This window comes from Phocoena phocoena, chromosome X (genome assembly GCF_963924675.1).
Source record: "Phocoena phocoena chromosome X, mPhoPho1.1, whole genome shotgun sequence".
Lineage (NCBI taxonomy): Eukaryota > Metazoa > Chordata > Mammalia > Artiodactyla > Phocoenidae > Phocoena > Phocoena phocoena.
This window is the reverse complement of record NC_089240.1, coordinates 13,219,258-13,227,985: the sequence shown is the minus strand read 5'-3', so window position 1 is coordinate 13,227,985 and position 8,728 is coordinate 13,219,258.

The window sequence follows — 8,728 nt, the reverse complement described above, 5'->3', positions numbered from 1 at the left end:
TTTGTAGGATAGGAGTCTGTCACGTATCTCACGGAGCTAGGATCAAGGTGTCGGCAGGTCTGTGTTCCTTTCTGGAGGTTCTAGGGGAGATTGCATTTCCTGGCCTTTTCCAAATTCTAGAGGTCGCCTGCATTCCTTGGCTGTGGTCTCTCCCTCCGTTTTTAAGGTCAGCAATGGTGGATTGAGTCCTTCTCAACATTGTATCCCTCTAATCTCTTCTGCCTCGCTCTTCCACTTTTAAGGACTCCTGTGATTGCTTTAGGCCCATCTGGACAATCCAGAATAATCTCCCTATCTTAAGGTCAGCTGATTATCAACCTTAATTCCATCTACAACTTTAATTCCCTTTCTCCATTTAACATAACGTATTCACAGGTTCTGGGAATTAGGATGTGGGCATCTTTGGGGGGCCGTGATTCTGTGTACCACAGGTTCCTGATGAAAGGAAGATGCTGTTCCCTGTCCTCTAACCTTCTACAAAGGGATGTAAATGGAGACGAAAGCCTGAAACGTATCTTGAATCTGATTGCCAGTTTGAATCTGCAACCACTACTGCATCAGTGTCCATTAGAACACAGTTTTGAGAGGGCGGATTTTTACTGGGAGCACTTCACATGTTCAAGCACAGTTTATTAAGTCTCTGTAGGAGGCTACTGTTCTGGTAATTGACTAATTTCTTAATTGTGTAGCTCCCAGGATATCTTTCCTTTTCAAAACCTCTGAAAATAATTTGGAGATGCTGGGTAGTGGGTTTCTGGGACTCTGCTAACTATTCAGATCTCCTGATAACTATTCAAGTCTCCAAAGCTTTAGGACTTTTTGTGGCCAACAGAAAGAATTGAAAGCTACTGTTTTCTTTTAGAGGAAAATTTTGGTTGTTTTTTTTTTTAACCCTTGTGATATAAATTTTAAATGAAGCCAATATGCTAAGCTGGACTGCTGTAAAATGGTTTTCATCATTGCGTTCATTGTGTCAACCCGATCTTTGGCTCCAAATATGCTGCTCTTGTAAAAATTTTATTTCAGCTGTCAGGGTAATCAAAATGGTTTCAAAAGCTCTCCTTGAATACTGAATTGAAATAAAATAATAAAATATGCTATTGAATGTCAGACTCTACAGAAGGAAGATACCAGATATGGGCAGGTTTTGCTTTTTTAAAAAGAAGTCGATTTTATTAACTTGTTTATTTGGTTATAATTTTGAGGAGACTATTCCCGACATATATAGTTTCAAAATCAATCAGGTGGCTTTCAATCCAAAATTGGATTTGGGACTACATAATTAAACAGAAAGGACAGAACAATATTTCATTTATCGAAGTTATCTTTTGATGCCACAGTTTATGTCGTATGACGGGATTTTTGTAATGTTGTTGGATTGCATAGGCAGAGAAATAAAATGGTGGCTACAGGTTTTATCCTTTAAAATTTTGATACTACAGATCTGCGTTTCTGAAACACCAAGAGCTACAGATGTCTGTAAGCTACATGATTTTATTATTCTATCACAGAGTACAAATGTTGTCGATGTTGTGGACGACACAGATGTGGAAATGAGGATCAGACTTTGGAGAGAACTAATTGAGTAGCCAAAGGACTATGCAAAAACTTGTTCACAGGAAGCTCGCATTTTAAAACATTACCTAGCAAAGTCATGGTTCAAAACTAAAACAACCCAAGATCACGAGGCCAGATCTCTTCAGAGACATCCTGAGGATAAAAGTACCAGGTTTGCTGTTGTGTGAGTTGGCTGCTCCAGAGCAGCTGGGGGAATGTTTTCATCCTCCACATGTCTCTTCTTCAGTGAAAGCCTCTGGACAACCTCCCTGTCTGTCCCAGGCTCCACCTCTGACTGCTGCTGTGTTTGCACCTCAGAATTCCTTCCCACCCTTGGTGTTCATTTGTCCGTCCATCCTTCTATCCAACAAGCTTTTGTTGAGCACCACTTTATAAGAAGTTAATTATAAAAGAATCGATGAAGTTGGTTTGGGAATGATGTTGATCTGCATTACCTAATCACTCAGACCTAGGGAAAACTTCAGGGAAAAAGTGAATCGATCAACTCGCTAATTTCAAGGGTCAGGGTCTTGCCGTCATTCATTCATTTTTTTGGTTTTTGTTTTGATCCGAATTTTATTTTATTTATTTGTCTTTTGTAATTCTTATTAATTATCTATTTTATACATATTAGTGTATATATGTCAATCCCAATCTCCCAATTCATCCCCCCCAACCATCATTCATTCTTGCTGACTACCTTTATGAGTTGGTCACTGTGTCAGGCGCTGGCAGGGTATTAAGACAAAGCAGACATCAGTTAGCAAATTGCAAATGGGGGTCAGTGAATTGGAGTGAGGATGGGGGAGGTGGGAAGGGAGAGGGTAGGCTAGGAAAAAAGGGGCTAGATAAAGTTGTGAAGTGACTGGAATTTTCCATCACCATTTCGTGTGCCTACTATCTGTTAGTAGCAGCCCCCTCAAATTTCTAGGACATTCTGTCGCTCTGTAAGTAGTGAAGGGCCCTTTCCCTCCCAACCCCACTCCCATTCTCCACCGGGTGACCTTGGCTATCTCTGTCTCCAGTCTCTGGATTCATCCTTTTCGATATGTCTCATCTGTATGTCTTATGTCCCACTCTGTTACGGCAGAGTCCTCTTCTAAGGGCCATCTTTCCACTCGATTAACCAGTTAATGAAGATACATAAGAGGGGACATTCTCCCTGCAGGCCATGTAGCAACGCTAGTGGCTCTACTGGAATTTAGCAGATACGCAGGTCTTTCACTACCACACACACACACACACACACACACCATGTAAGTGGTTACCTTTTGGTAGTCTTGATAGGAGCTTTGCCAAAATACTGCTCCCGATTCAGGAGCGGCCAGCAAGTGGCAGAAAGAGTGCATGAAGCTTCAGCTACAGTGTCGTTCTCTGCAGTAGGGTAGAGTGAATTCACATCCAACAATAGTAGAACACATTGCAAAAAACGGCCTCAATACTTTTCGGCTCCTCTCATCAGGAGATGGAGTCTATCTCCCAGTCCTTGAAACCGAGGCTGGCCTGGGGATTGCTGTGACCAGTGATATCAAGTGAGTTCCAAAGCAAGGCATCAAGAGGCCATGCGGCTTCTGCTTTTGTTTGTCTTGGGACATTGTGACCACTGTGTGAAGGAACCCAGGCGATCCTGTTGGATGATGAAAGGCACATGGCTCTGTCACTCGAGCCTGCCAACCGCCCAACATACGAGTGAGGCCACCTTAGATCATCCAGCCATCATCTGTCCATCAGCTGACGCCAGAAGCACAGAGAAGTCCAGCAGGGATCTACTGAGCCAGCCCCGATCAGAAGAACAACAAGCCAGCTCCCAGAATCATGATCTAGATAAATGGTAGTTGTTTTAATCCACTAGGAACTGATATGAGCAGTCATATGAGGTGATTGTGATCCTATTTTTAAACAGGGAGAATGGGATGGATTCAGCAATGGAGTAGAATGAGATCTGTAAAATGTGACTTTGTGGCCCAAAGAGGAGAATAAGGGAAGAAAAAAAGGATATGGAGATGCACGTATCTAAAACTACCCAGAAAACACAAATCTCTTGGCAGTATTTGCTGTGAAAAATCCAGAGTATTTGAATGGGTGTGAGTATCTTAAACACGCCTACTGGTATGAAGGAAGATAGCGCCGATTCTAGATGGCACTCAACTTCTATGGTATATGTCCCAGTTCAGGTCATACTGAGATTCAAAAGTTGGTGGCCTTGGTTGGTATCTGTTTATATGTATGATACGCCTGAGGGCCAATTTGTTTTTTCCGGAAAAGAGAGGGAGTTCTTTGTTACTCTGTATAACCTGAGTGCAGCTGAAGCCCTATATGGCTCAGTCTCTGAGCAATGTTGCCTTCAAAGAAACAGTATTGTGGCAGAAAAGCATAACTGACAGCAAATCACATCTGTACTCAGCCTCTTGAAAAAAAAAATGCCAAAGGGGGGAGTACATTCTTAATGCTAGCAGAGCTTCAAAGAGCATCTTCTTTAGACATCTTTATTGTTCTCAGTCTTTCTATAATGCCTTATAACAGCACTCCTAAGAACTCTCTGGAAGTGGCTCGTGAAAAAATAAAATGTTCTCTTCCCTTTTTCTCTTTAGTCTTTGAAAACTCTTCCCTGAAGCCAAAAGGCACAGCTTTTTGGTCTCTTGACTGAGTCCCCGATCAAGTATAGAGCTAAGTATCTCTTTCTTGTCCTGTCCTCTAAACTCTACCCTCATCACGGTGATACTCCCTCATTCACCACCTCTTTCTTTTCCATCCCTAAGTTGTTCATATAGTCATACCTTCCTAAAGCTAGCGCTCCCGGTATCTGACCCTCTGTGATACATTTGGGCCTCTGGGGTGGGTAATCTGTTTTTATTTCTCTGAGAATCATCTCATTTCCCAGATTCCACACTCCATAGGAGAGACTCGGCGCTTAACTCACAAGTAAGATTACTTCCTCTTTAGAAACAGGCGGAAAGTGGGAAGGGCTGAAATATTCCTGTATTAATATAGCCTTATGTGAATTTGGATTATGTAAATATGAAATAAATGTGGTTAAAAATATACTTACAAAGTCTTATTTCTGGAACAAAATTTGAACTAATGTGAACCTCCCCAAATGAGAAAAAAAAAAGTCCGTAATCACATATGTTTAAAACTGGAGGACTGAGTGAATCGAAAACTCTGTGCTGTTACTACGGTCGCTGGTAAACAAAACTACGTGATGCTATTCTTTGTCAATCCTACAGGAAAATTACTCTTGAATTATAGAAGTTTTAATTATGAAAGGTGCTCTGAAAAATACCCTAGTGTAAACTGACTTCGATATTCTGTCCTCTTGTGTTTGCCTCTGTGCCTGAGGTGCAGGGAAGGGGACTGGGGAAAACTAGGAAAGGAGGGTCAGGTATTGAACCCTCATGAGGAAGGGGAGGACCAGACACTCGGTGAGCTGCTTCAGGGTCCACGTGACAACGGGCATCACTGTGAAAGGATGAGAGCCAGTGTCCCCATTTCTCCGTGGCACCCAGGACCACTCTGGCATTTTCAAAACTGGCAACTCTGGACGAGGAGGAGACATGGGCAAGGTTGTTCCAAGATGTCCATCAGCCATGTCAGCATTGAGTCTCCCCCTAGTGGCTGCATTAGCAAAGACATTGATGGAGGGAACTGGAGGAGAAAGGGCTGTGAAAATGGCAGGTGCTGCTGACTGGCTGACAAGCTGGTCCATGGGCACAGGAGAGGCATCTTTTGAAGGCTTTTATTGATCTTTTGGGGTGGGAGGATTCTTTTTGAGGGTCTGTGTGAGTGGGAAGAGTTAGATGCAAGAACTTTGAGATACTGATGATAATCACCCTGAACGTATGGACAGGCTGCTTTGACCTTGGGATTCTTATACTTGTCCACACTGGTATGGTGGCTTTGCTCCTTATTCTCTTGGAGGGCTTCAGCTATTTACGTACTTAACTCCCTAAACCTCTGATTCCTTGCTTGTAGAGTGGAGGCAAATAATCACACTTACTTTAAGAAATTTTTGTGAGGATTCAGTGGGCTGATGGAGGGAAGGAGCTCCGCCTGGTGCCTAGCGTACATTGTCAGCACTCAATAAACGTGAGCTCTCGTTGTGTGGTCATCACATCCACAGTCTGAAATGTGCTCTCTCAGTTTTATAGAACCCTTGGAGTTGCTAACATGACCCGCTGACAGGACTACCTTGATATCGTCGGTAACTTGTGGGTCTTGGATCCCTCCTAATCTTTATCTTTTTAAAATATTTTATTTATTTATTTGGCTGCGCCGGGTCTTAGTTGCGGCACGTGGGATCTTCGTTGCCTCGTGTGGGATATTCATTGTGGCATGTGGGATCTTTTTTAGTTGCGGCACGCGGGCTCTTAGTTGTGGCACGCAGGATCTTTAGTTGCGGCACGTGGGGTCTTTAGTTGCGGCCCGCGGACTTGTTAGTTGCGGCATGAAGATCTAGTTCCCTGACCAGGGATCGAACCCGGGCCCCCTGCATTGGGAGCATGGAGTCTTAACCACTGGACCACCAGGGAAGTCCCTCTTCTAATCTTTAATGGTTGACGTGGCAAGAGGACACAGCTCATGGTTTCTTCTTAATCTCAGGCCCTCTATAATGGGAACTGTCATCACAGTTGACATTTTCTAATTTTCTGCCACGTCTTCTGGGAAAACAGTAACTTCTTACTCAGGGGAGATGGTATTTTATCAGGCAAGTTAAAGCCATTCTGAGAGAAGAGAAATTACCTCTATGTTCTTGTTCACTGACCTTTGGGGAAAATTACTGCTGTTTGCTTTTTCCTTAATTAAATGGCAGAAAAATTCTGTAGAAGCAATTAACACAAGTCTTTAATTCTAACTATACTAAAGCCTATTTTTCTGTCTCTATCACATCAAAATGGCAGGTCAAATGAATCTTTGGAAGTATGACTAAGGGTTTCCATGGCAACCAGGTGGGAAGAAGGGAGGGAGGAAACCGAGTTCTGGGCTCTTGGTACTTTATCTCCCACGCATTGGGGACCCTAGTGAATCCGTTTGTGGATGGCGTCTCTCTGTGTCTTCGGTGCACCCAAGTCCCGAGCTCCAAATGCCCCTTTCTACTCAAGGTGGGGCCAGTGGATGTCGGGGTGACTGCTGATAGCAAAAGGATCCCAATGAACAGTCATACCATAAACCGGATTATAGTTTTCAGTCCATGAAATGTTTTTATTTACATTATTTTATGTAATCGTGTTATCACTCTAAGTTATTTCCGTTGTAAAGGCGAGGAAGCAGAGGTGAAGGGGTTTGCTCAAGTCGAGTGGCAGAGCCAGGGTCTGTATCATCCAACTCTCAGAACAATGGCCATTACTTTGGGCCATGGTATATGCCAAAACCTCCTTCCCTGGGTCTTCCCTGCCCACTGTGGCAGGTTGGGTGGCTGGAGAGAGTGAGGCTTTACCTGTGTCCTCCTTGGAGGCTGTGATGGGGAATGGGGCACAGCTTTATGCGTTTCCATGAAAAGCTCAGGTGCCGGCACGAGAGACTAATATTTTGTGGAAAACATGCACATGGCCTTTCTTCCCTGGTTCCTGATTCTTTGCCTGCTGGAGTGTGGAGGTCCTCATCGATTGCAATCATGAAAGACACTCTCTTATTGCATCTGGTAACACAATCCTTCCACAGTTTTCTTCAGTTACACTGATTATTTCCCGTTATGAGTTTATTCTTTTCTGAGCTTTTTCCTCAAGAAGCTTCTGCAATTTTAGCTTCAATTATATTATTATTATAAGAAGTGGCTCTCCGGTGGCACAATGGAGTGGATGGGGGTTGTGTTATTTTGACCTCTCACGTAAAGCATCTTCTAACTTTTGTTGGGGATGAGAGAACTGGTTGCTGATTGGAGGTGGCTGGACTGCGTGAGTATCCTAGACCTTCACTGATGATGAAATAACATTGCAGTTATTTTCCACCTTTAGAAGTATCTCCCTCCTTTCCTTTCTACTTCAAGCCTGCCACTAAGCACTTTTTTCTCTGGAAGCTTTTCTGGCTCTCCTGCTTCCTTTTCATTCCCACCATAATCCCATAATAATGAACGGCCACCTTAGATCCCAGTGTATCAGCTGCCTCCTTTCTGTCTTCTTAGTTTCTTGTCTTTATTCCAATGCATCCTACACATAGCAGCATGAATACTTTCTTTGGCTTTTATTTGGATTAGGTCACTCCCATTCTAAGGAGCCCAGAATACCTCTCAATTACCTCTTGAATAAAATTAAACCTCCTAATTATGTACGCTGAAGTCCTCAGCCTGTAAAGTCTTCCACTTAATGGCCCCCTGCCTGCCCTCCTCCACTTGGGCATCCTACTCCAGCTTCATAAGACCATTGACACCCGCAGTGTACGTTTATCCCCACTGATTAACTGTGAGCCTTTGCACATCCCACCTCTCTTGTTCACAGTGCTTCCCCGCTTCATTTTACCAGGGATATAATTGGTTTAACTTTGTTTAACTCAGTGTGTCTCAAATTTATTTTCCCATGGAAGACTGTTGCTCACAAGATGGCCTTTAAAACTGTGCTGGAGAGCTTCTGTCGCCTCTTTGCTCCTCCAGGTGTGCCCTCAGCCCTCCCTCCCTCTGCTGTGTGCTCACGGGGGAGGCTGGCCTCTGTCATGGTTACAGTGAATCTAGATGTTGCTCTGAAGGTATTTCGTAGATGTGGCTAACCTGTACAATCAGTGCACTTTAAGTAAAGCAGATTACCCTCTGTAATGTGGGTGGGCCTCACCCAATCAGTTGAAGGCTTTGAGAGCAAAAACTGAGGTTTCCTGAAGAAGAAATTCTAGTTCAAGATTTCACTCTCAGCCTCCCACCCCAACCCCAATCACATGAGCCAATTCCTTACAGTTAATCTCTCTCTCTTTCTCAGTATTGATTCTGTTTTTCTGGAGAACCCTGACTGATACACACCTCAACTTCTGGGTTGGTTTGGCCAGTAAGGCCTACCTGCAGGTGATTAGAGGAAGGAAGGAGAGTCAGGTTACGGTGTTTATTCTCTGGATCACACTCTGCTGGGTCACTTATATTTGGCTGTGTCGGTGGACAGAACTCCCAGCTCCAATCTGGAACCTTCTCCCTAGGACTCTTTCCTTCTTGGTTATGGGTTCAGTAAATCGTTCCACCCTCTTTCCCCTAGGGACG